The 27279-nt window shown below is 32.9% G+C and overlaps 1 pseudogene across 1 annotated transcript in view; it reads right to left on the bottom strand.

Annotated features, from left to right (window-relative positions):
* Positions 1–24491: 24491 nt before the first annotated feature.
* LOC149565069 (cytochrome P450 734A1-like) overlaps positions 24492–27279 on the bottom strand; it is a 48420-nt pseudogene continuing 45632 nt past the window's right edge. The window contains exons 4-5 of the transcript XR_016361472.1: positions 25630–26017; positions 24492–25100 (exon numbers count right to left, since the gene is read on the bottom strand). The product of XR_016361472.1 is annotated as a cytochrome P450 734A1-like (transcript). The remainder of the gene's footprint in view (positions 25101–25629; positions 26018–27279) is intronic.

Here is a 27279-nt window from a genome sequence, read left to right as displayed (position 1 = left end):
GAATGATTTGAGTGGGAGACATGTCATAGTGGAATAAAGAATGAGGTGAGTGGGAGACATGTCATAGTGGAGGAATAATGTCATAAATAAAACATTTAAGAATTTATTTAAGTGGAGATATGTAAGGGATAAATGAATTAAAAATTCACTTAAGGGCTATGTGGATAAAGGAGGAATAAATGACTTTAAGAAATCATTTATTAAATTTGGTAGAGGATAAGTTAGGGTTAAGATTAAAATAGATTAATCTAATTGAGTTTTAAGAAGCTTAAGCATGTGGAGGATTTAAATAAGTTGAATTTATTTGAAAGGGAATATATGATGTCACTATCCATTAAATGAAATTAACACATTAGAGAGGAGTATTTGAATTAAATTCAAAATATATTAGGGAAGTGAACTTATTTAATTAAGTAAAACTAATTAAATAAGTAGAAGACTATGAAAAATACAATTAATTAATTAATAATTAATCATAATGTCAAAGGAGATATTAAATCAATTAATATAGTGTTTTAAGATAATTTTAAGTGTCTACATTTTGCCCCTCTTTGATGTAGTGTCAAGACGACATTGCATCAAAGAAGAAGAAAATATAGATTGCCCCAGTGAGGAAAGGAGTTAGAAGAGTCATGCCATAGCTATGACAAGGGATGAGGGTGCCCCCTTGAGGAAATGAGGTGAAAAAGGAATTTTATTTTTTGCCCCTTTTTCTCAAAAATAGACATGGGAAGGAACAGGGAAAGGTTTAAATAGGACCCATGTCTCATACAAAAAATCACAATGAAGCCCTAGTCTACATGAAACCTAACTACATGAATGCATGGGATTCATTGTGATTTTTTGTTTGAGACAAGGGTCTTGTTTAAACCTTTCCCTTTTCCTTCCTATGTCTATTTTCGACAAAATGGGGCAAAAAAGATATATTCCTTTTTCACCCTATTTCCTCAAGGGGGCACCTTCCTCCCTTGTCATAGGTATGGTACGACTCTTCTGACTCCTTTCCTTGTTGGGGAAATTTGTATTTTTTTCTTCTTTGATGCAAAGTCGTCTCGACACTACATCAAAGAGAGGCAAAATGTAGACACTTAAAATTGTCCTAAAACACTATATTAATTAATTTAATATCTCCTTTGACATTATGATTAATTATTAATTAATTAATTGTATTTTGTCATATTCTTCTACTCATTTAATTAAATTTGGTGGAGGATAGGTTAGGGTTAAGATTAAATTAGATTAATCTAATTGAGTTTTAAGAAACTTAAGCATGGGGAGGATTTAAATAAATTGAATTTATTTAAAAGGGAATATATGATGTCACTATGCATTAAATGAATTTAACACATTAGAGGGGAGTATTTGAATTAAATTCAAAATATATTAGGGAAGTGAACTTATTTAATTAAGTAAAATAAATTAAATAAGTAGAAGAATATGACAAAATATAATTAATTAATTAATAATTAATCATAATGTCAAAGGAGATATTAAATTAATTTAAATAGTGTTTTAGGACAATTTTAAGTGTCTACATTTTGCACCTCTTTGATGTAGTGCCGGGATGACATTGCATCAAAGAAGAAGATATCCGAAAACCTAACCTATTGGGAGCACTCGTAAACAAGCAAACATTAGTTGTAACATGTGCATATGAAAGATTAGAAACAAATGAAAATATAACTAAAATCAACTTGATTTTAACAACTTATGCAATCACAAATTAAAGTCCTCACATAACCTCAAAGCAACTCAACAAGGGTGCCCATAAGAGGCCTTGTTGGTGTGCTTAGATTGTGGGATGTAAATGTGCTCTCCCAAACACAACTATGATTGAATCCCAATGATAATGGTAGTGCAATATGAAATGAGTCTATGCTAAGATGAATGGAGAATACCTTAAAGAAATGGCTATAGGTAAGCCAATTTCAAGAGGATTCCAAGAGGATGTGATGGAAATGTAATGCAAGAAATCAAAATAAGTTACCAATGCAAATACAAATAAACTAGCAACTACCAAAGATTAACAACAATCCATAAAATCTCTAAAAGGCTCTAGAACTATACTAGCATGATAACAATGCAAAAGAGAAGATGTCTCTAAAAGCTCTAAGCATAAACTAGCATGATAAAAATGCAAATAAAAATGATGTAGAATGAAACTAATATGATAACAATGCATATGGAGGAGATGGCTCTCTAAAACTCTAAGCATAAACTAGCATGATAATAATGCAAATGAAAAAATAGTCTAGAATGAAATTAGCATGATAACAATGCAAATGAAAAATGATCTAGAATGAAACTAGCATGCTAACAATGCAAATGAAAAATGATGTTGTTTGCTTGAGACAAGGGCTCTATTTATAGATTTTTGGAGAGGTTTGGGGAGGTGGCACCTATGTGGCATCTACATAGTAGCCACATAGGAGACACATAATCCATGTAGGGGTGGCAAAGGAATTTAATAAAAAAAGGGAGATAGTGGGTTCAATTTAAAATTAAAGGTAATGGGGGACATGTCATAGTGGAGGAATAAAGAAATAAGGAGAGTGGAAGACATGTCATAGTAGAGGAATAAAGAATGAGGTGAGTGGGAGACATGAAGGATAAATGAATTAAAAATACATTTTGAGGGCTAGATGGATAGAGGGAGAATAAATGATTTTCAAAAATCATTTATTAAATTTGATGGAGGATGGATTAGGGTTAAGATTAATTTAGATTAATCTTAATTAAGTTTGAGAAGATTAAGCATGTGGAGGATTTAAATAAATTGAATTTATTTAAAAGGGAATATATGATGTCACTATGCATTAAATGAATTTAACACATTAGAGCGGAGTATTTGAATTAAATTCAAAATACATTATGGAAGTGAACTTATTTAATTAAGAAAAATTAATTAAATAAGTAGAAGAATATGACAAAATACAATTAATTAATTAATAATTAATCATAATGTTAAAGGAGATATTAAATTAATTAATATAGTGTTTTAGGACAATTTTAGGTGTATACAGACTCCACAAACAAACCTGAAATATTTGCTATGTAGTCATCCACTTATGCTAGAGCTGGAAGACTATGTGTACGCTATTGTGTTGAAGTACATGAACCAATCACTATGGTGATGGATGAAGTATTTACCTCAACAAAGATAAGATGAATATCATCAATGATGTCTCCTAGATCTTCAATGTGAGACTCCATGAATAGTCTTGCAATATTTGGAAGGAAGTCATCCCATGAAGCTAAAGTAGGAAGACATGGTGTTTCATGCTGCACTGAATCAGAAGCATCTGTGGCTAGAACTGGATCAATAGTATCAACAAGAGCATTAGGAGGTGTGATCTCATATGGAGTTAGAGGAACCAATACTGAAGCTACTAAAGATATAATGTCATCTAGAAATGGAGGATTTCATAGATCTCCATATGCTTCCCAAAGAGCCATCCACATATCATGCAGGTGAATGAGCTTTTTAATGACAATCATATCCATTATAACAATATCCAAGAGTTTACTAATAGGTGGTTGTCTTTCAGTGTTAGAGATTAGTTTTTTGGAACATAAATAAGGAAATACTTCCTTATGCTCACTTCTTAGATGATCAATGACTGAAGCACTCCATTTTTTATAGTTCCTTTTTGTCAATGGTGGTCTAATCCCAAACCAAGATGTGAAACAAAACTCATCCAATAGATTAATAAAAGTACCCTCCAAAATGCAAAAATATTCAATCAAACCCCCCTAATATATGATTTGGCACTTAGTGCGATAGCCACATGCCAATTTAGGGCCTATTTCAAAAAGTAGTATTTCTATCCATAGAACCTATAATGTGATTGCAGATCTAGAAAGTAGACAAAAAAATTATGAACTCTAAAAAAAAAAATGGAACCTGATTATGTCTCTAGATGAGACCGTACTAAGCATTTGAAGTGGTAAAAATTGAGATTTGCGAGCTGTAGAAAAATTTAGGAATAGAGATCTTAAACCACCTGCACCAATGTGTAGATCAAAAAATTCTACCCAAAAACAAAAAAAAATTACTCGCAAAAAGGAGTCTGTATGAGGGAAAGATCACTGTTTGAAAATCACCTCTAGTGTTACTTTTCCTGAATCATCGTTGTTGCACCTCCAAAAATAAAATGGTTCTAGATTTTGCCTCAGATGTCTGATTTAGATGAAATAAAATCTGATCTAGGGGTTTTTTGACCTTCTAAATATGATGCCAATATCTAATTAGCACCTACAAGCTCCAATATTTTACTACAATAAATCTCTCCTATTGGCCTAATGGCCAAAGAAAATTTCCAAAAAATAATGCAAATCCAATTTTTTTTGGTAGAAATGCAGATGAAAAAAAATGCAGATTTGAAAATTAAATGTATAGATCTAAAATGATCATACCAATTCTACAAATCAGGCCTTCAGGTTGCCAGTTTGTAAAAAAAATGTTGCCTCAATTTTGACTATTGCCTCAATTTTGAATATTGCCCAACATAGGTGAATTTATAGTTAAATTTAACTAAATCAATGCTCTGGACACAATGGAAAGGTTCACTTTGGCTCTAGACACTCCCAATATCTGTGGATTCTTTAGATTTGGGTTGAGGTGCAGAAGCAATAATGGTCTCGAATGGCTATGTGAAGAGAATCTCCCTCAGCTCTGATACCATATAAGAATTTTCCAAGGAACTCAAACACAAATACAATAGTAGACCAAAGAGAGTATGATCAGAATGATGATATAATATTCTTTCAATATGGATGAAAGTACACTAGGAGTTCTTGTATATAAAGGCATCTAGAATACTTCTCGAATGCATAGGAATTAGCAACATGATAAGTCATACAACTAGGCACATGCCCACCAGATATGGGTTATCCTCCATTAAGTACAAGAGTAAGTGTGATGATGAGAGGATAAGCCTACAAAGGTGTAGCATGAAAAATAATATTGTAGACACCATGTACTGAATTAGAGTTTCTTACTCCAATGTTGTCAACATGACAACTCATATGCAAACTCCTTTGTGTCTCACCTAAGAAATAATAAAATAATGCATTAACCTAAGTAAACTTAAGTAAAGTGTAATAAGTAAATGTTTATTTACACCAACACCCCCCCTTAAGTGCAACTTATGGGAATGCACTTAAGCTTACAAAAGCTAGGATGAAATGAATGATGGGTTCTAACTACTAGGCCATGTTAGGTACCCATGTACATAATGAAATGCAATCTCTCATAAAGCAAAGAAAGAGGGAATCATGGGAAACACCCTCCCCTAAAAAGAGAGATGAAAAGATAAGATGCATGGATGGATAGAGTAATCAAGACCCCCCCATTACGACATACATCAAGTATATACAATAGAGAATTATGAGAAGAACACAATCCCACAAGAGGAAAAGGCCCCAAGGTGTAGCATGAAAAATAATATTGTAGACATCATGTGCTGAATTAGAGTTGCTTACTCCAATGTTGTCAACATGACAACTCATATGCAAACTCCTAAGTGTCTCACCTAAGAAATAATAAAATAATGCATTAACCTAAGTAAACTTAAGTAAAGTGTAATAAGTAAATGCTTATTTACACCAACACCCCCCCTTAAGTGCAACTTAGGGGAATGCACTAGAAACAATGACAAAGGTACAAGTGAGATGTTTCCCTTGTGTGTAGAAAGAATCCCAATAATCAATGATGCCTCTAAAACCTATTCAACTATCCTTGTGTCAATATTGACTTTCACCCCTTCTAATGTTGTTGAAAAGAACATTGTTGGATCTATTAAGGATGGATGTAGAACCTGTCCCAAAGAATCTACTATCTCCTCAGATAATAAAGAGACCTCTTGCAATTGTTGTACATAAGTTTCCACAATCTCATCAACTTATGAAGATGGATCATGTAGAGAATGGACATGAGGATCAAAGCGAGCCCTCACAAAAATTAAGGAAGGATCTTCTCCATCAAAGAGAAGATGTATATCATCAAAGATGTCCCCCAAATCCTCTATGTATGACTCCACAAGAAAACCTGAAATATTTGCTATGTAGTCATCTAGTGATGTTGGAGCTAGAAGACTAGGTGTACCTTGTTGTGCTAGACCTATCACTATGGTTATGTATGCATGTGGAATATGCTCATGTCGTGACCTCTTGATACAACTATCGATAGAACCCCATGTATCTGAATCTTTTGAAGGACTATCACTAGTTTCACTATCATTTTTCACAATGTATGATGTGCAGAGAGGATTAGAGGATAAGCTAGGTGAACTTTCCTTAAAGTGAACATCCTTCTCTAAAAAGATCTCATGAGTCTCAAGATCCATAAGTCTATATGCCTTAACATCATCTTTATATCTGATGAAAGTACAAGGCCTAGGTGGTGGTGCCTTGCATCCCTTGGAAGATATGTTTTCCCATGCTGGACAACTGAAGACTCTGAAGTGTGTCACAACTGGTTTTCTACCACAACATACCTATTAAGTATGTGATTGGCACTACTAATTGCTTCAACTTCAAGTGATAGATCTAGAGACTTGGCTCATATCATGCAACTTGCCATTGACTTAAGAGATTGTATCCTCAGTGCTACAACACCTGTTTTGTGCAAACTGAATGCTAGTGGATTCTAAAGATCAATACCCTCAAGTTTGCAAAAGTCTTTAAGTCTTTTATTCACATATCTTCTTTCATCGTCCATCCTAAGAACTTTGATGGCTTTCCTTGATTACTTTTCAACATGACTCTTCATGACCCAATGTCTTCTGAAGATTTGTACAATGAGTCATGAAGAGTTCTTAGGATGGTGTCTACAACATTATTTTTCATGGTACACCTATGTAGGCTTATCCTCTCATCATTACACTTACTTTTGTACTTAATGGAGGATAACCCATATCTGGTGGACATGTGCTTGGTTGTATGACTTATCATGTTGTTAATTCCTATGCATTCTAGAAGCATTCTAGAGGCCTTTATATATAGCCACTCCTAGTGTACTTTTACATTAAATTGAATATTGTATTATTATTCTGGTCATACTCTGGTCTATTTTGCATTTTTGTTTGAGTTCCTTGGTATTAGAGATAAGGGAGATACTCATCACATAGCCATTGGAGACTTTGTTGCTTCATCTCTCAAAGGGACCCGATTTAGATTCAGAGGATCTATAGCAATTGGGAGCATCTAGAGCCAAAGTGGACCTCATCATTGCATCTAGAGTGATGATTCGACGAAAATCAACTATAAATTTGCCTATATTTGGCCAAAGTCAATTTTGAGGAAAATTTTGTTTTGCAAACCAAAACCTAAAGGCCTGATTTGCAAATATGGTATGGTCATTATTCAATTTGTTTAATTGATTTTTAGATTAATATTTACGGAGCTATGTTTTCAAAAAGAAAAAAGCCTAGTTGGGTGTGTAGAGAATTTTTTTTTGTATAGTTATAAGGTAGTGACACCTTGGCCCTGCACAGAATATTCCATTCTATGAGAATTCTGTATTTATTGCATTTTGGTGGCTTCACATATTTCTTAGCATACAAATTCCAATGAATATTCCTATCTTACCAATAATTATAGACTACTTTTCAAGAAAATTTTAGCTGACAAGAGCTCATCCACATAATGGCCTCATTTGTTTTATCTATCACTAGCCATTATTTTTAAAAAGTAAAAAGTTTTTGTACCCACACAATGTGGGACTAACAATCCATGCCATGAATTGAGATTTTTGTTACTATCAAAGTTAATAGTCACCAGCGCTAGTGTCCACAAGTGACAAGTGTCACCTTGTTGCAACTCTAGCACCCTATTTTTTCAGACTACTCCTATTTTCTATCCATATCAAATTTGCTACTACTAGAAAAATATCCTCTAGTACTTGTGTTCCTTGATAGATTAGGTTGAATTCTTAGGGAGCTAAAAGCTATCTTTGTTATGGACAATTCTCTAGACTGTCTAAGCTCATTCTCAATTGCTTCAAGTCTCCCAAGTAATGTTTCCTTTATAAAATCTTTGGTAAAAGAGATCAACAACTGTATCATTTGAATTGCTTACTTAAATGGTGGTGTTAAGCTCTTCAATATCTTCCAGATCACCTCATCATCTTCCTTGGTTCCTCCTTGAGATGTGATACCTACAATTATTTTTGATATTCTGCCTACGTATGTTCTTATAGATTCATCTTTCATCATTTTAACGTCTTGAAATGCACAAATCCAACTTTGTAGCCTCAATTTCTTAGAATGTTCATCACCTTCAAGACTATTTCCAAAGTTTTCAAAATCTTGTAAGAAATATTAAGTGTTTTTACTTGGTTGTAATCAGTTTTAGGAAGTGCAAACAATAGTGCTTCTCTTGCTCTTATGTCACACATGAAAAGTTCTCTCTCATCCTCAATACAAGTTTCCAAAGCACTTTCAACAATAATTGTCTTTTTTGATTTTCTCAAGATCCAATATCCTAGATCTATACACAGTGGATGTGTCTTCATCTTTTCCTTCCAGCTATCATAATTTTTTCCATCAAACTTCCAACTATTTTTTCTAAATATGTTCATTATGAATCTCCCAAAGTTGTCAAACTTTATCTTCAAGGACCTAATGCTCTAATACCAATTTTTAGAAATAATAGTCCACTAAGATAACTGAGAGGGAGGGTGAATTAGTGTAATGGACACCCCTGGATGTCCCAAAAACTAAGCCAAATTGCTGAAAGGAATTATGTCAAACAGTTTGCATTCAACTTCTTAAAACCCCTTATAACTCCGAAAATCAAACGCTTATTTGTTTGTTGTGTTTCGTGCATGGAATTGGTATCATACAACATAAACAAGAAAGAAACTACAATAATATGCAAAGTGGAAATGAACTGCTGCTAATAAAATGTTATTTTCAAAATTTATAAAACCAAATACATGGCAGATTTATCAACTCACTAATTACTTCAGCAATATTGTCATAATACTCCAGCCCATGCTTACGAACTTGTTGCTACAATACTTTGTCCTCCAATCAGTCCACTACCTTCATAATATCATTCCCTCCAAGCCGCATAAGCGTCGGACAAGTAGTGAAGAAGATATGAGCAAAATATCAAATCTGCCTGTAGCCGGAAATGCAACTAAACTGCCTAATAATGAAGCCAATAAGAAAGAATTTCAAAGGCCAAACCCCAAGGGAATGACATTTAGAATGTTACAAGAGAGGATAGACGTCCTCAAATGCCAAGAACAGAGCTGCAACTCACACACCAATTTCTTCTCATATTCAACCTGCCTAATGAAGCCACAAATGCTTCCTTTTATTCTATTTCCAAGGGTCCGCTCAACTCATATGGGCAATGTGGGATAAAAGATGTGTACTATATAAAACATATATTAAAATACCCCTTATGTCTCCCTTAGGTACACACTACCATAAAATAAATTTTAAAGTAACACTTTAATATTTTACAATTAACTAGACGTTACTTTAATAAAACTTCAGGCATTAAAATGTATTAGCAATCGGACTCCGAATAATGCGAGTGATAGCTCATCGAAAAGCTCTCACCGAGGAGTATCGAATTCCAATCACCAAAATTGACCTGTACTGTGTCCTGCCGACTTACTAAAAATAGTAAGTATGTCTGAAACTGAGTAAATCAACTTCGTTTTGGCCCAAACTGGAAATGACTAGGCCAAAACACTCCAAGATCCCATTAAACCCTTCGTTAGCCCTCGGGACCATGTAGAACAAGGCTAACACACACACACTTGGTCAACTGCTAAAAGATGGGATCATTACGAATCCGCCCTCCTTGAAATTGCTTGTCCTCAAGCAATTAAGTAACATAATGAACTCCAACCTCCACCTGGATCCCAATTGAAGTAATGTGTGATATCCATATAGACATTAAACAAATTACAAATGAACATCATTAGGACCAACCACATGTCCTGTAAGTTAGCTCCCAAAACTTGTGTTGATGGTGAAGAAGTCAGAATGTCACCAAAAGGTAACTCCATATAAGATCTATGAAATCTCTTCTTCCCAACTGCTGCAACAGAAAACTGAATCTTTGTAGATAGTGAAAACTGAGCCCAACTCCACTCAGGTGAATGATCAACATCAGCCTCAAACATCAGATTGTCATAAGACAATGTTGCGTCCATGTTGAACATAATATTATCCCAAGAGTGAACATTAACACTTTGTTGATCGATAGTATAATATGACTCTATCACTATATTGCTCACCTCATTAGCAATAACAAGTGTACTATCATCAGAGCACACATCTACAACCGAATGCTTATTACCAAACTCCTCATTGGATGGTTCAACTGACATAGAAGTGGTTGTTGATATGACAGTTCCCTTGCATTCTCCTAATTCCACTATTGCTACATCATCATCCCCTGACAAGGCTTCATATGTGGTCTCCTGACTTTGCACGCATGTCTCTATAGACTCTGTCAAAATACCCACATCACCAACATCATAACTGGCTGGCTCTATACGTGTCTCGATCCCACCTGAGGAATCAATTACCTTCTGCTCTGGAGCAGCATACAAATCATCAATGTTGATGCCCATTTGTCTAGCCATAAGCTGCAACATCATATCCATTTGTCTATTCTGCTCCTATTGCATACGTTGCCCCTTCTCTAATGTACCCAATAACTGTCTGAACAGTACCTCCCCCTGATCTGGACCAGCATTTCTACCTCCGCCTAATCCTGTATTCCTGTCATCTCGATCACCCATATTATTGTCCTGATCACAGAATATCTCCTCTGTGTCTATATGGTTGGATTCAATGTCCCTCTGCATGGATGTACTAGACTGTTTGCTTTCCAAGTCTGAAATCCTATTTTGTCTTGCTCTGGTATCGCGGAAATTATAAGACCCCTGTCGCATGCTCAAACATAAATGCTTAGCCTGTGTTTTTTATTTATTTCTGATTTTAGTGTTTTGACATTTCATCAAACACTTTTTCCCTCTATCCGGCTATTCCAAATTCCCTATAAGACCTCCACAGGATGGCAGGACTTATAGCTCTGATACCACTGTAATGGGCACCCAGGAATGCCCAAAAGCTGAACCAAGGCTGAAATTATATTAATTCTAAAAATGTTATAGCTCTGATACCACTGTAATGGACACCCCTGGATGTCCCAAAAACTAAGCCAAATTGCTGAAAGGAATTATGTCAAACAGTTTGCATTCAACTTCTTAAAACCCCTTATAACTCTGGAAATCAAACGTTTATTTGTTTGTTGTGTTTCGTGAATGGAATTGGCATCATACAACATAAACAAGAAAGAAACTACAATAATATGCAAAGTGGAAATGAACTGCTGCTAATAAAATGTTATTTTCAAAATTCATAAAACCAAATACATGGCAGATTTATCAACTCACTAATTACTTCAGCAATATTGTCATAATACTCCAGCCCATGCTTACGAACTTGCTGCTACAATACTTTGTCCTCCAATCAGTCCACTACCTTCATAATACCATTCCCTCCAAGTCGCATAAGCGTCGGACAAGTAGTGAAGAAGATATGAGCAAAATATCAAATCTGCCTGTAGCCAGAAATGCAACTAAACTGCCTGATAATGAAGCCAATAAGAAAGAATTCCAAAGGCCAAACCCCAAGGGAATGACGTCTAGAATGTTACAAGAGAGGATAGACATCCTCAAATGCCAAGAACAGAGCTGCAACTCACACACCAATTTCTTCTCATATTCAACCTGCCTAATGAAGCCACAAATGCTTCCTTTTATTCTATTTCCAAGGGTCCGCTCAACTCATATGGGAAATGTGGGATAAAAGATGTGTACTATATAAAACATATATTAAAATACCCCTTATGTCTCCCTTAGGTACACACTACCATAAAATAAATATTAAAGTAACACTTTAATATTTTACAATTAACTAGACGTTACTTTAATAAAACTTCAGGCATTAAAATGTATTAGCAATCGGACTCCGAATAATGCGAGTGATAGCTCATCGAAAAGCTCTCACCGAGGAGTATCGAATTCCAATCACCAAAATTGACCTGTACTGTGTCCTGCCGACTTACTAAAAATAGTAAGTATGTCTGAAACTGAGTAAATCAACTTCGTTTTGGCCCAAACTGGAAATGACTAGGCCAAAACACTCCACGATCCCATTAAACCCTTCGTTAGCCTTCGGGACCATGTAGAACAAGGCTAACGCACACACACTTGGTCAACTGCTAAAAGATGGGATCATTACAATTAGTTATCCAATTAAAACATTCATCAACCTTAATTAATCTTAACCATCCAATCAAAGTAAATAGCAACCATAACAAGATGCACATATATACAATTACACTAGATTTGTTAACTAGGGAAACCCTTGATTAGAGGGAAAACCTCAGTGAGAATGATGCCCACAAAGATATATATATATATATATATATATATATATATATATATACCCTGTTAGGAGTCTATAAACACATTTAATACATAAGAGTCCCTGTTAGGAGACTATAAATCCCTGTTAGGAGTTGTAGAAGGTAGAAGGACCCACTATCTAAACAACTTCTAGGGAAAAACCACTGAACTTCATTGTCCAACTGATCTCTCAACTATTCCTTGTAGAATACTTGTTCATACTATGCTTTAACTTCTTTCCTCTGTCTTGTCAACTAGACCAATCACTGTCAAACCTTGTAGACCAAGTCATGAACCTCATATCCAAATATCAAACCTTAGATCTAAGAATAAAATCTCAGCAAAAAAGTTCTCTCCAACTTCACTCTATTCTACTTATCCTTGAATATCAACTTGTTTCGATTATGTTCTTCTCTTCATGCTTCTTGTAATCATTTATGTTACAAGCTATAATTGTCGTTGCACCAAAAGATCGACCTATCAATGCCTGATACAACCACTAAACTTATATAACACAGGATGTGGTCAAGCCATGTCACAAATCTCAAAGGTTAACATTGGCAATTAGTCCAACAATCCCTCCCTCGGTGTTACTCGAGGAGATTCAAACATGTTACCAAGCTCTGATACCACTTGTTACAAGCTAGAGTTGTCATTGCACCAAAAGTTCAACCTATCAATGTCCGATACAACCACTAGACTTATAGAACACAAGAGGTGGTTAAGCCATGTCATGAATCCCAAAGGGGAACATTGGTGATTAGTCCAACAATTTATTCATTTATACATAATAAATGAAAATGTCCTTCCAAATCCATAAAATAATTCCTTGAGTCAACTATTACACCTTCTCAATTAATTATTATAGGACCTCATTAAGAACACATTATACTTAGTGATAACATTAATCTATCACCTTGTAACTTTAATAACTTTCTATACGTGCAATAGTATGATGAGTGAGCTTAATCACATCATCTCCAATATGTATTCAACATGCCTTTAACCTTGCTTCTTAAAATAATAACTCTACTAAGAGATATAACAAGTTTACTAGAACATGCTTCTGTAAACTCTATTTCAGAATAGTCTTCACCAAAACTTGCATAAATTCTTCCAGACTCAATATCTTATGCTTCTAAGGTTAGCTACATATACTAGATACTTAGTAGAATCTCCCTTTAACCTTGCTTAGTGAAAATGCTCAACAATCTGTCCTTACCAACTTGATCTTTACCATTGTTCTTTTGTTAGATACCACAAAAAATTGCTATGTTGACATCAATGACAAACATAGTCATGAATGTAATATACCATCATGATAATGATCTAATCATGTTTCTACAATACTCCCCCATAGAAGTATTATTAGCATTCATGCTTCCAACAAACTGCTAATGAAAACAAACAAGAACTACACTTCAAAGCTATCATCGACAAAATGTGAATCCAATGATTCATGAATATTTACACCATACCATGAAAATATTCATTATGAAGATCAACACTCAACAATTCATATTTTGTAGAAAAGAGGATGCAAAATATACTTTCTTTTATTTCTTAGCACCAAGAACATAAGAAAATTGTTGATTGTACAAGAACAAGAATTGTACACACTTTCCAAAAATTGTCTTGCTATCAAAACATAAGTGTCCCTTGTCTCTAAATCCAAAAATTCCCCTATTACATGTGCTATTCATGAATTTATAATATATTCTAGCATAACCACCTTTTCAAGTTCATAACTACTCAAAAAGTTTGAGTTTGGACTACTCTAAGGATAGTTCGTAACCAACTCTAACTTTTACAACTCTAACTCTCAAACTCTAACTTTCTAACCTTAACTTTCAAAAAGTTACCTAACTCTCAAACTCTAACTTTCTAACGTTAACTTTCAAAAATTTATCTAACTCTAAAACTCTAACTTTCTAACCTTAACTCTCAAAATGTTATCTAACTCTCAAACTCTAACTTTCTAACCTTAACTCTCAAAAAGTTAAGGCTGATAGAAAGAGATAAAAGTTTTATTATGTAGATAGAGAAAATTTTAGTGCATAGAGAGAGAAAAGGTTTTAGTACAAGGAGAGAGAAAGTTTTAGTATGGGGAGAGAGAAAGGTTTAGTGCGGGGAGAGAGAAGGTTTTTGCACATTAAAATTACTCTTATTCCTAAACCAAATTTTCTTTTAATTTCTTGCATAAATTATCAAGGCAACAAATATGAAGTATACAAATATATTAAGGCCAAAGGGTTGTAGCTCAATCTATTGAGAATAATTGGTGAAGATGACTGTAATAGGAGATAATTCCATCCACTAAGGTTCAAGCCTCTGAAGACATATTTGGGCCAGGTTCAATACTTGGGTGAAATTGATGGACAAAATCTCCCTGAACATGGTTGGTTAGCCAAAGAAAGCTTCTAGTTTACATGTATGCTTACACATAACATTGTAATCAAATATTTAAAGGCAGAGATGTTGATATCCATGTATGTTAAGATGTTTCTATCAAATTTCTATATATAATGGATCATTTGATATTAGAGAATGTAAAAAATAGGAAAATATAAAGTGTTTTCTTCTTGCCACTCATCTTTTGGAAACTATAACTATTGCACACCATTTCCAAATGACATGCCATTTTTTCAACTTGCATGATTATTGGGGAAGAATGTCATTATGAAAAAAGGCTTTCTACCGTGAAATACAAAATTATGTTTATTATTTGAATAGCATATAATTTAATAACTATGTAATACTAGATCATCTAATAAACAAGTGTAACAAAATGAGAAAGGGTAAAAGCACAACCCTGTGTCACCCTTTTGTAAAGGAAAAGGCTAACAAAAGTATAATTGTTCACCTTCAATGACATAAAATTGGTATTATTATTTTGAATTTGAAAATAAAGTAAACAAATGAAATATGTATAAATGGATGAAGTTTAGGGTTATAATTTTTTATAATTATTTTGAATAAGAATTGATATATTTTCCTAATTTTTATAGATAATTTTTTAGCTACTGAAAAATACTAAAAATTAGGGGTCTACTTCCCACCACAAAACTATATGGAAATAAACTTATTCCCCTTTGATCTTAGACTAGGTTAAAGATAACATAAATAGCTAGAACAATCAAAAATAAAATTCAGCTTTAGACCTATATTTTCTCTTTTGTAATGATTAAAATTTCAACTCACCTGAAATTGATAGTTTTCATCTCCCACCACATTTTAAAAAACAAATCTATTCTAACTAGGAGAAAAATTATTCATTCTAGAAGAGGGCTCTCTCCTATAAAATGCCATATAATTTTTAAATTTTTTTGATATGATTTAATATTTATTTCTTTCTCTTAATCAACAACTTTTTTAGTGTTAACATATGCACTTTTAGAATTTTTTAATTACAATATACCATATCTAATTAAAACACTATAAAATCTATATGAGAATATTCTTGACTCTAAGCTCTATAAAATGGTGTTTATATATTATTAAAATAATATCATAAAAAATAGTAAGATTTAGTGAAATGCCACTTTTCTGAAATAATTTTATTTCTTTTGTAATTGGATACAAACTAGTATAAACCATGCATTTAATAGATATTTCCAGTTGGAAAAATGTGGGATCATATATAACTTAGCTAGAATGAATTTATCTAGATCAAATTCTTGAACAAAATTAGTTTTTAGATAGAAATATTCAAATTTAGTCGTTCTAATAAGTCAGCCTGAAAGGTGACACAACTTTGTACTTTTACTCAAAATGGAATCATATGTGAGAGAAATATAACAATTAAGATGAACAATCTATCCTTATACTAAAAATACAAATTATGATATGACTCTTAATTACCAGATAAAACCACTTTGATACATACGAAAAATTAGGATCTAGGCATTTGTAATATGTTTGTCTTCTATCTTTTGTGAAAACTTCCACTTTATAATGAAAATGAGAAATTAAGATGTTCCTAGTATCACATAATAAAATTTAAAAATAGGAGAAGATAAAGTGGGTCATTATGTTTTATTTCATGCTCTTCTTATCCCCGATGTTTTGTAAACCATAACTCTTGCATGTCAAAGCCATATGAAATGTCATTTTAAAAATTGGCATTAGTTTTAGATTTAATCCAAGAATGAAAACATAATAAGGATTTATACAATGTTGTGTATAGATTAGATTCATTTTTTTTAGATTAATCATACAATATCATAGTTGTATAAGGGTAACAACATAATTAGTTGTCACGCTTTTATAAAGGAAAAGGTTAATAAGAGTAAAACTAATAAACTTCAATAACTAAAAAGTGACATTTCTTTAGGAATTTGAAGATGGTGTTAAGTGATGAATGTTTAAAACAAGATGAAGATTCAAATATAGTTTTTTATAATATTTGAATATGAATTAACATGTTTTTAAACTTTTTAAAGATGATCTTTTGATTGCTAAAAAATGTTGAAAATTAGTAGTCTTACCTCCTGCTAGAAAACTATATCCAAAAAATATTTTTTTGTCTAAATTCAAAATATATGTTAGAAGACGTGTATAGCTAGTGGAGAACAAAATGAAAGATTCATTTTAAATCTATATTTTGTGACTTAAAGCTTTTTAGAATCAAACTTAGTTTTCATCTCCCACCATCATTACCCTATCAAATATATACCGTGTGTGTGTGTGTGTGTGTATACATACATGTATACATGTATATATGTGTATACATATATGTTATTCACTGTGCGTGGACATATATATATATATGTATGTATATGTATATGCATATATATAATTTATATATACATATCTATATATATACATATACATATAATTGTAATACACACACACACACACACACACACACACACACATTTGAAGAAGACTCTCTCCTTTACTATAACAAATAAATTTTATGTTTTTCGATACGATTTGTTATTTTTCTTTGATTTTTGAATCTATCTCTTTTGAAAAATAATATACCTACTTTCATTATTTAATAAATTAAACATTATTTTCTAATCCATTCTCTAAAAATTATATGCTTAGATTCACCATTTAGAGATCTACAAAATCATATTTTTTGTTTTTCATCTTTGCCAAATTTTAATAGACAAATTGGGCCTTAAAGTGCAAAATTCCATTAAAACACATTTTTAGGTGATGTGGTTGCCACATGACATGCCATATCAGGGGACTCGACCAAGTGTCACTCAGCCGAGTGCCACTTGGCTGAGTCCCACTTAGTCGAGCCAATGTATGGGTAAGCCTATTGTACACGGTCACATGGGTGCTACCACCTCATATTCAAAAAAGCATCAAAATAGTCATTTTCCAATCCAAAACATCAAATAATTTTCTCCTACTAATTATTTGGCTACTAAGTTGGTCTTTGGGAGAAAGTAGTGGAAAACTAATTTTTTTATTGACTAGTATTAAAGTGATCATTTATTTGAAAACTTCATGTATAATGGGAAATCTAAGAAATGAAGGAAGGAAATATCATAGAAAGAGGGTTGAGAAAATGAAAGGACATACACAACATGCTTGACAAGTTGTTGATGACGAAGAGGTATCTATTAATGTTGAAGAAAATACAAGTTGAGATCAAGAAGATATTGGTACAAGTAATCAAAATATTTTCTCTAGTGTAGAACATTTGATGGAATTGAATGAAGATTATTTTTTCAATCAAGTTTCATCTAAAGACATGGTACCTGATAGCACAATTGAATTGTATCTTAGAAAAATGTGGGAAGAATATTTTGAGAATAAATCTTTGGTAGGAAAAGTATAATTATTTGTTAGATTATTTAGAAAAGAGAATAACACCAGTTCTAAGGTCGTTGGGTGTCAACAATAAGAAAACCTTAGGAGGTCATGTAAAAGAAATTATACTTCAAAATTTTCTTGATGCCTTAAATGTTGTTAAGAGTAAATGTCAAGGAGTCGATTAAGCTAATGCATGTAGAGAATTGATGGCTATGATTTCTAGCAAGAGATTGACATCTAAAAGACAAGTTTAGACAATTTATGGTTTACTGAATGTTTTGAGAAGATCTATTCAAACATATATTTGAAGGATAAATATTGTAGATGAAAATATTGAAAGTAATTGGGTAAGTATTTGTAGACTTCCTCAAAAAGGAAGAATTTCTGAAGATGTAAGATGTGTCTTTGAATATTAGACCAGTTAGTCTCATGTTGTATCTGATAGAATGAACATTATACAAATAAGAGATGGGTAGAAAGATTTCACATCCAAAAGATTTTTTGATACAACACAAAGTAAGTTATTTGATGCATTCAAGAAATAATTTTTAGATGTGAAAATAGGTCAAAGAAAGTTTGAGATGTTGTGCCCTTCCTTTGAATGCATAAATAAGGTTCATGAAACTTGCTGATGCCAAAATCATGTTTGGTTTTATCTATATTTGAAATCATATAAAAATTTAATGGCTAAAGATAATAGAGATATGGTTGTCCTTCGAAGTACAACACAATTTATGAAGTCCATTCTATTTGATAAATCATATGATGCAAATGTGTTCAATGTATAGTGTATAAAAGGTGAATGTATTCATTGTGGACATTTACAAAGATTGTCATTTCAAACTCAGAATATTGATGTTACAAAGTTATTTATGTGTAAGACATTTGAATACAAGACATACAAAATGAAGATTGGAGAGGAATTGAAAAAAATTGCATTGAAGGAGAGTGGATTTCCCTACCTTGAGTTTATGACCAGATTTTATACTATGATTTATCCACATATTAAACATTTTCATGATATATGATGGAAATCCAAACAATTTCATGAATCTAAAATTATTTTCCACTTGGTTGCATTCTTTCATCATAGATTTTTTTGAGAACTACACATGTTCCCCTCAATAAGAGCTTCAAGCACAGTATTATCATTATGACAAAGTTGCAATATTTGTAGAAGTGACTTACAAACATGCAAAATTTGATTTGGATAGGGTAGAAAGTACTCCAAATGAGCACATTATCATCAAGGAGGTGCATTTCTATATTAGTGATGATAAGGTACATGATAGGATCTATGTGGCTCATTGTTTTGGAATGTTTTTTGATGATCTTGCACAATGTTAGATAAATACTTTACAATATTGGATTGGGTCTAATGGTTGTGAAAGTAAGTTATATATATTACTTTATCTTTTAAAAGTTAATTTAAAAAAAAAATTATGTCATTTAAATTTGGAATTTATCTATCAGTTTATGTGTCTGTGTGTGTGTGTGTATTATATTAACATATTTATATTGTAGGGCAATTTAAATCTACAAAAGTATTTAAGTAGTTAGCAATACAACATAGTAGATGCAATTTCAAGTTCATCTAGAACTTTTTGAAAGTGGACATGGAACACATATAAGGTAATTAGGAAACATGTTTGTCTTCATAGGACCTAGTGAGTCCTACTAGGTCATATTGTGTGTTATAACTTACATAATAGGTCTAAATGTGTCTTAATAGGACATAATAGGTGTCTTTGGATAATAATGAGTCTTATATTACTCAACAACATCCACTTATGGTACATTTCTAGGTACACATAGGATAATCATGATATAAATTTATCTTAAGGGGACCTAGTGAGTCATACTAGGTTATAATGTGTATTATAGCTTACATAATAAGTCCTAATGTATCTTAATAGGATATAATAGGTGTAATTAGATAATAATGAGCCTTATATTACTCAACAAAACATAGGTACCCCTTATGGTACACTTCTAGGTACCCATAGGGTAATTAGGATACACATTTATCTTAAGGGGACCTAGTGAGTCCACTAGGTCATTGTGTTTATTATAAGTTCTAATAGGTCATAATGTGTCTTCATAGGACATAATAGGTGTCACTAGGCAATAATGAGTCTTATATTACTCATTAAAATATAGGGACCCCTTAGAGTACACTTCTAGGCATGCATAGGGTAATTAGGATACATGTTTGTCTTAAGGGGATCTAGGGAGTCCTACTAGATCATAATGTGTGTTATAGGTCCTAGGTAATTAAGATACATATTCTCGACAAATTAAACATTTTAAATTTTACTTATATCATGTATTATTCAAATGATCTAAAATTAAACATGTTAAATGGATATTTTTAAATATTCGACCTTAGAAATTAGGCTACATATATATATATATATATATATATATATATATATATATATATATAATCTAAATTAAGCTACATATTCAACAAATTACACATTGTAAACTTTTTGATATTATTTAAATGTGCCACCATAAGATAAATTAAAATCATTAAAACATATTATGTCTATATCCCCTTTTAACACATAATGTTCATTTAAAGTCATCAAACATATATGCATGCTTATAGTTTGCAATTCACACATACAAATAATCTAAATTAAGCCAAAAAATTGATACATTTTAAACATTACATAAAGAACTATATATACTAATATATTAAATTTTATATGTGTGTGTGTGTGTGTGTGTGTGTGTGTGTGTGTGTATCAACAAGTACAACTATCTAGAAGTATCATGCTAAATGTATCAACAAGTATCATCAATGTGAACAAGAAATGTATCTATCAATGTTGGCTGGAACAACATACAAAAGTACATAAATATAAATATCTCTTGATTGAGATTAACTCATGTGGCCCACAACACCTACTCTATCACTAGATGGTGCACCTGTTGTAGGGTTCTACATAAATTATATATTTAAATACATTGGATATACATAAAAATATATTTTATAAGAGTCCAATCTAAATAATTTCATTCAAAATAAAATTTAAACTTACAAATCAAATTTAAATTAACTTACCTATGTATCTTGATCAATAAGATGAACATCTCTCTCTCTCTCTCTCTCTCTCTCTCTCTCTCTCTCTCACACACACACACACACACACACACACACACAAGGCTTGAGTCCAAGAAATACTTTTTGATTCAAAAAATTTTAAATTTATAAATCAAATGAATTAACTTACCTTGGTATCCTAATCAATAGGATCACCAAATGCATGTAAATCTCAATTTTTAGATGTCATCATCGTAGTGTTATATATATATATATATATATATATATATATATAACATGAAAACTTTAATCCATTTTTGGTGTCATACCTAGAATGAATGTCCAATATCATATAAATTAGAAGAGCGTATAGATATTGCATCAAGATAAATGACCTCATCCATAAGAAAAGATGAGAATTGGGACATCGTGGGTGTTTGAGGAGGTGAGGACTATCCTGTAGGAAGTGAAAGTTGTAATATAGAAGGTGTCTACTTTGGAGGAGGTCTCTAAGTTGTAGGACATATCAAAATGTCCTCTTGTTGGAACTACTTTCTCCTGCATCTCCATGTGCTTGGCTACTACCACTAGAGGATCTCCTAACTAATCCTCTAATGAAGTCAGGAAAATTAGTTGGAACATACTAATAGTTTGATATGCCTCAAGGATATCTCTAAGTAGAATAGAGGTCATCACGCGCAAACGAATATCAGGTAGATGTGTTATATCATCTGATGTAGGAAGATCATAATGAATGCATGGATCATATAGTGTATGTGATGAAGCAATGGTTGGAGTGGTCCAAGATCATAGCATACACCTACCAACATGATCAAATGAAAATTCATCAACTTGAGTCATGATGGACGTAATGCTAGAGTACAACTCCGCATGAGCATCATTAGTTACATAATCTCCTACTCTAATATATGTCTCCAAACCTTTTGGAAGAACCAAAAGGTTTTTGTCACATCCCCTACTTAGAACCCTAATTGCTATGAGAAAAAGGGTCAATAATTAAATAATTTATATTAGATATATTTACATATTTAAATCTAAAATATATACAATGATAATATATTATTATTTACTAATATAGTAATATGGTAATATATAATATTATTTAATAATATAATAATGTGATGATAAATATATAAGAATAATAATAAGATTAAGGTACACAATAAGGAGTATGTCTTGTTAATTATTGATTACTTAACTAAATGGGTTGAGGTCAGAGCAAAGACCCATAAATAAGAAATAAAATGGCAATATTCCTTTGTGAATATATTCTTATGAGATATGAAATTCTCAAAAAGATAGTATCAGATCAAGGAGCATAATTCACATTAACTCTCAATTAGAAATTGATGAATTTGTATGAGTGGATAGATAGGAAAGACACTCCATATCATCCTTAAGCCAATAGAAAAGTAGACTTGAAAAATGCATAAATATATCTTAATATTCTTACCAAAATAGTTTCTATACATAAGAAGGACTAGGCTTTTAGACTCCTAGAATTGGTTTAGGTCCACATGGCCACATGGAACGAAATTGCATGGTTCACCCCATTTGAGTCTATTTTTTTAATGGAAAGTTTTCAAAATATAGAACTTTGAGGGCACCATTATATCTTGGCATTGATGTCTCTAAAGCAAAAAATAATGGTTGATTATGACACATAATTAATCATATGAAACGAGACAAATATTGCTAGACATTTCTAGACATTGTCATTTTAATTTTCATCTTTGGTTATGACTTGGGTTTTGGATCACATTACCCCATATTAAGAGATGTATATACCTAATTTATTAGTGGCAGGAAGATAGGTGGAGTTCCTTGTCTTAGATTGATTCTTTTTGTCCACATGGGTGCTTAATTCATGAAGGAACATGTCATCATACACCCATATGTATATAGGTTCAGTCTCTAAGATTGAGATGAGGCAACGATATTAACCCACTATAGAATACCTACACTATAATACATAGAGGTCCAACTACTAGAGGGTTTCTCATACTAGTTCAAAGGGATTTGCATTACAAACTTGCCCCTCATGGAGATAATGTATAAGGAGACTTGTCATACATGAGAAGAATAAAATGGAAACTAGGGAAGACTCCTTTAACTTTAGAGTTCACTATTACAATAGTTTAATGTGGAAGAACCCTTCCTACACTTGTGCTTAGAGCTTTATTGGAATGACAAATCATAGTGGTAGAGAAGGGTGAGGGAAGGTCATTAGTAGAACCCAAGATATTACCCTAGTGAAAAGTCCTCAAGAGACGAGAGAGGGCATTGTCATGGTTGAGGTTGAAATAGAAAAGCCAAGGAGTTAGATAGAGGAGTTGTGCTTGATTCTACTATAAAAGAGGGACATCCATGTAATGATCTTTTATCTTTGTTTACATTTGTACTTTCCTTAATAGAAACACAATTCTACATCTAAGGATTATCTCAATTTGAATTGTTGTGGAAAACTCCTACTTATCAAGGTTATCTCACTTTTCTCATTATGTGTGTCCATAGAATGTGGAGGAGTTTGAAACCTTTATCAATGATATCTCCTTGAAAAAATATTTTGGTGATTGAAAAGTTGAACATAGGACCACCTAATTGATCATGGATTTCCTACTCTTATTCAGAAGATATTGATGTTTTTACATCTATATGAAATGGTTTGAAGGAGAAAGTTTATCAAGAGAGAAAGCAATCATAAACATAGATTGATAAATCAAGAGTGAATTATGTAAATTAATCCATAAGATGCTTTTCCAAATACACCATATGATTTTCTCAAATATATGTTATATTTTATCAACATATTATGAAACAGGCAACTTATGCTCAAAATAGTTAAAATGTATGTGAAGATTTAAAATCCAAGTCAATAACATTGTATGGCAATTCTCATTAATTTTCTAAGTCATAATGAATCTAATTTTATAATGACTTTGTAATTATTATTTATTGGGTAGCTTATTGATTATCATAAATTTATTTTTGATGACTTTATATACTTGTCTATTTGATAGTCCATTAATATTTACCATTCTATTTGTAAAATAATATACATTATTTCAATAATAAAAATATAATATCATCATAAGAAATTCATACACACCATTTCTCTAAAATAATGAAATTTATATATATATATAATTCCATGACTGAAAAATAGTACCATTCACTTTTTATGGAAAGAGAAATAAATTGTTCAAGTAGAAACTCCATCATATGTATATGATTAATATGAAGCACGTCAGTCTTCCAGCTTTGACTGATTTCAAATTTGCTTGAATCACAATTTACATATAATATTGTACAGGCGATGTATATTCTGTTACAGTTCTCAGATAACAAAAATTACTTTCCCAAGATTCTGTTTTTTAGGACTCAATTCATGTGAAGAATGATCTGAGCTCCATATTGGGGCTTAAGCAGGAGTGATTGCACAGGGGCATGAATGTAATTCGGTGAAATGGCAAAGGAAAACCGTTGCAGAATCATGGCTAATATTATTTTTACCTCTAGCAGTGCGTAGTTTTGACCAATGCAGATCCTTGGGCCCAACGCAAATGGTATGAATGCCATTGGATGCTTTGCAGCTTTTGAAATTCCCTGTTCAAACCGATTTGGATTGAATTCATTCACATTGTTTCCCCACAAAGCTTGATCATGGTGGATTTGAAGAATTGGGATCTCAAGCTGAGTGCCTGCAGGAATTGAGAACCTTCCAAGCATTATTCGCTTAGATGTCTCTCGAGTTATTGTCACCGCTGGTGGATAAAGTCTCAAGGATTCATTTAATATCATTCCCACCTGCAATAAGTACTAATCAAAGTTTCTGGTTTGCTCTGAAAAGTTATAATATCTGAAAACAAAACCCTATTTCTATTAAAATGCTATTTCAATTAGTTTACAATTCAAGCAGAATGTTGCAAAACAGAGTATAATCTAGGATCACTGGGGGAGACAATCTAGTAGCCACCAACATTCTAATGGCTGTTATGTCTATAGTTATAGATCTTTCAATTATCGTTCATAAAAAGATCTAAAAATGATAGCACATATACTAATAGTCCATCACACGTGCTTTCTTGGTTGCTGATTGGTCCATTTGTGGAAAACATACTAGTTTTTTGGTGAGCGGCTATTGGGGGTGAACATAATAGGTTCCAGGCAAAGAGCTCTTCACTCACCTACGAAGGTTCAGAGAAAAAATCAGCAAATTTCGACATACCTATTAGAAATTCTAGATGCCCAAAGTCAACCTAGACGACTACTAGATCGTCTCCCCTATAGCAACAATCAAATCCAAAAAGTTTAAGCTCGTAGAGTGTTTTCTTACAATTTTTAGGCCATTTATAGTGTCTGCATTTGGAAAATCATTTTTCCCAAATGCCTCCAAGACCTCCTTGCGTGCTCTGTCTTGCCACTGTGGATGCATTGCTAGCAATAGCACAGTCCATGTCAAGAGGATTGCTGTAGTTTCCTAACCAGCTATATAGAAGTTCTCACATTCAGCAATTACTTCATCTAGAGCCATCTTTGTTTGAGCTTTTCCTCTTTCCTCTTTCTTGTTAGAAGCCATCATCAGGCCGAGTAGATCAGTGCCATAGTCACTTGAATTGTCAATTCCAGCTTTCTTCTCTTTGCGTTCAATCACCTCAATTATACATCTTCTAATTTCCTTGTGTAATGACCATCGTTGCCTATTCTTTCTTGTAGGAACAAACCTGTTAGACGACAAAAAAATCTCAGAATTAATCGATGCTCAGTCATGAAAAAATAACTAGGGGAGAGGACCCGGTAGTCGTGCACCCTAACTTTGACGCTCTCAAAATCTATCATAACGACGATAAAAATTGTTTAATTTTTTCTGACATCTTCATCAGCTAGTTAACTACTTATAACTAAGATTTCGGCTTCTAACCATTAAAATTAATATCGTTTATATGTGTCATAGTAAAAAGTGTTCTGAATCTCATTTTTGGAACCCCCTACCTATCATAGTCAATTACCACCCCCTATCTTTGAATTACTATGTCCCAATACTCGTTCATTTGTTCACCCTAAATTTTTAACATATAAGTTTAATATGAACTTATATATTTTATTACAAGCACAATATAACATAGATATTTAGATGGTTATATATTTTATTTAATGACTTTGTATCTAATTATGAAACAAATATTATTATAAATTAACACTTGTAAAACTAATACTTAACCCTACATATACCTAACCCTAAAATCATATTTCCTAAATATATTATGCGAGTGACCTAACCCTAAAACTAAGAAGCAATATCTTAGCTAAACGCCGCTCGCCATTGTTTCCTACCGCACCATCTGGGTCGGCCGCTGCCACAGGTTGTTGCTTCCTACTGCACCGTGTGGGTCGGCCGCTACCACAGGTCTTCTTCCTACCACGCCGTCTGGGTCGGCCGCTGCCACAAGTTGTTGCTTCCTACTGCACCGTGTGGGTCGGCTGCTGTCACAAGTCTTCTTCCTACCACGCCGTCTGGGTCGGCCGTTGCCACTCATCGCAGGTCTCCTTTGGCTTTTGGTCTTTTTGATGACCCCTTGCGCATATGAACCCGACCTCGGTGCAGATGACCCAGATCTCAGCAGACATTTTTATTGTTTCACTCCGCAGCTGCAACACTCAATCTAGGGCAGTGGCGCTAATGGTGGAAAGAAGGGCATAAACAGGTATGTGGTTTATTGCTTTTTTTTCTTAAAAATTTCAAGAACCCTAACCTACAATTCTTAGTATGACGCTAAATTAGGTTTCCTGCAACAATTATTTGATTAAGTTCATTTTTTCGAATGTGGGCATCACTAGGTGGAGGCGGGGCAGGAAACCCAAAACAGGATGGCTGTAGAAACCAAAAAAGTGTCGAAGAAGACTGCAAATTCTATCAAATGTGTCTGTGGACACAACATTTCTAATGGGGATTTGACAAATCTCGAGCAAGTAAGGTCTTCGACCT

This window comes from Cupressus sempervirens, chromosome 3, assembly GCF_028749045.1.
Source record: "Cupressus sempervirens isolate cs-2001-9-10 chromosome 3, ASM2874904v1, whole genome shotgun sequence".
Taxonomy (NCBI): domain Eukaryota; kingdom Viridiplantae; phylum Streptophyta; class Pinopsida; order Cupressales; family Cupressaceae; genus Cupressus; species Cupressus sempervirens.
Note: the sequence above shows the minus strand (reverse complement) of the source record. Positions and strands in the feature narration are given on the sequence as shown.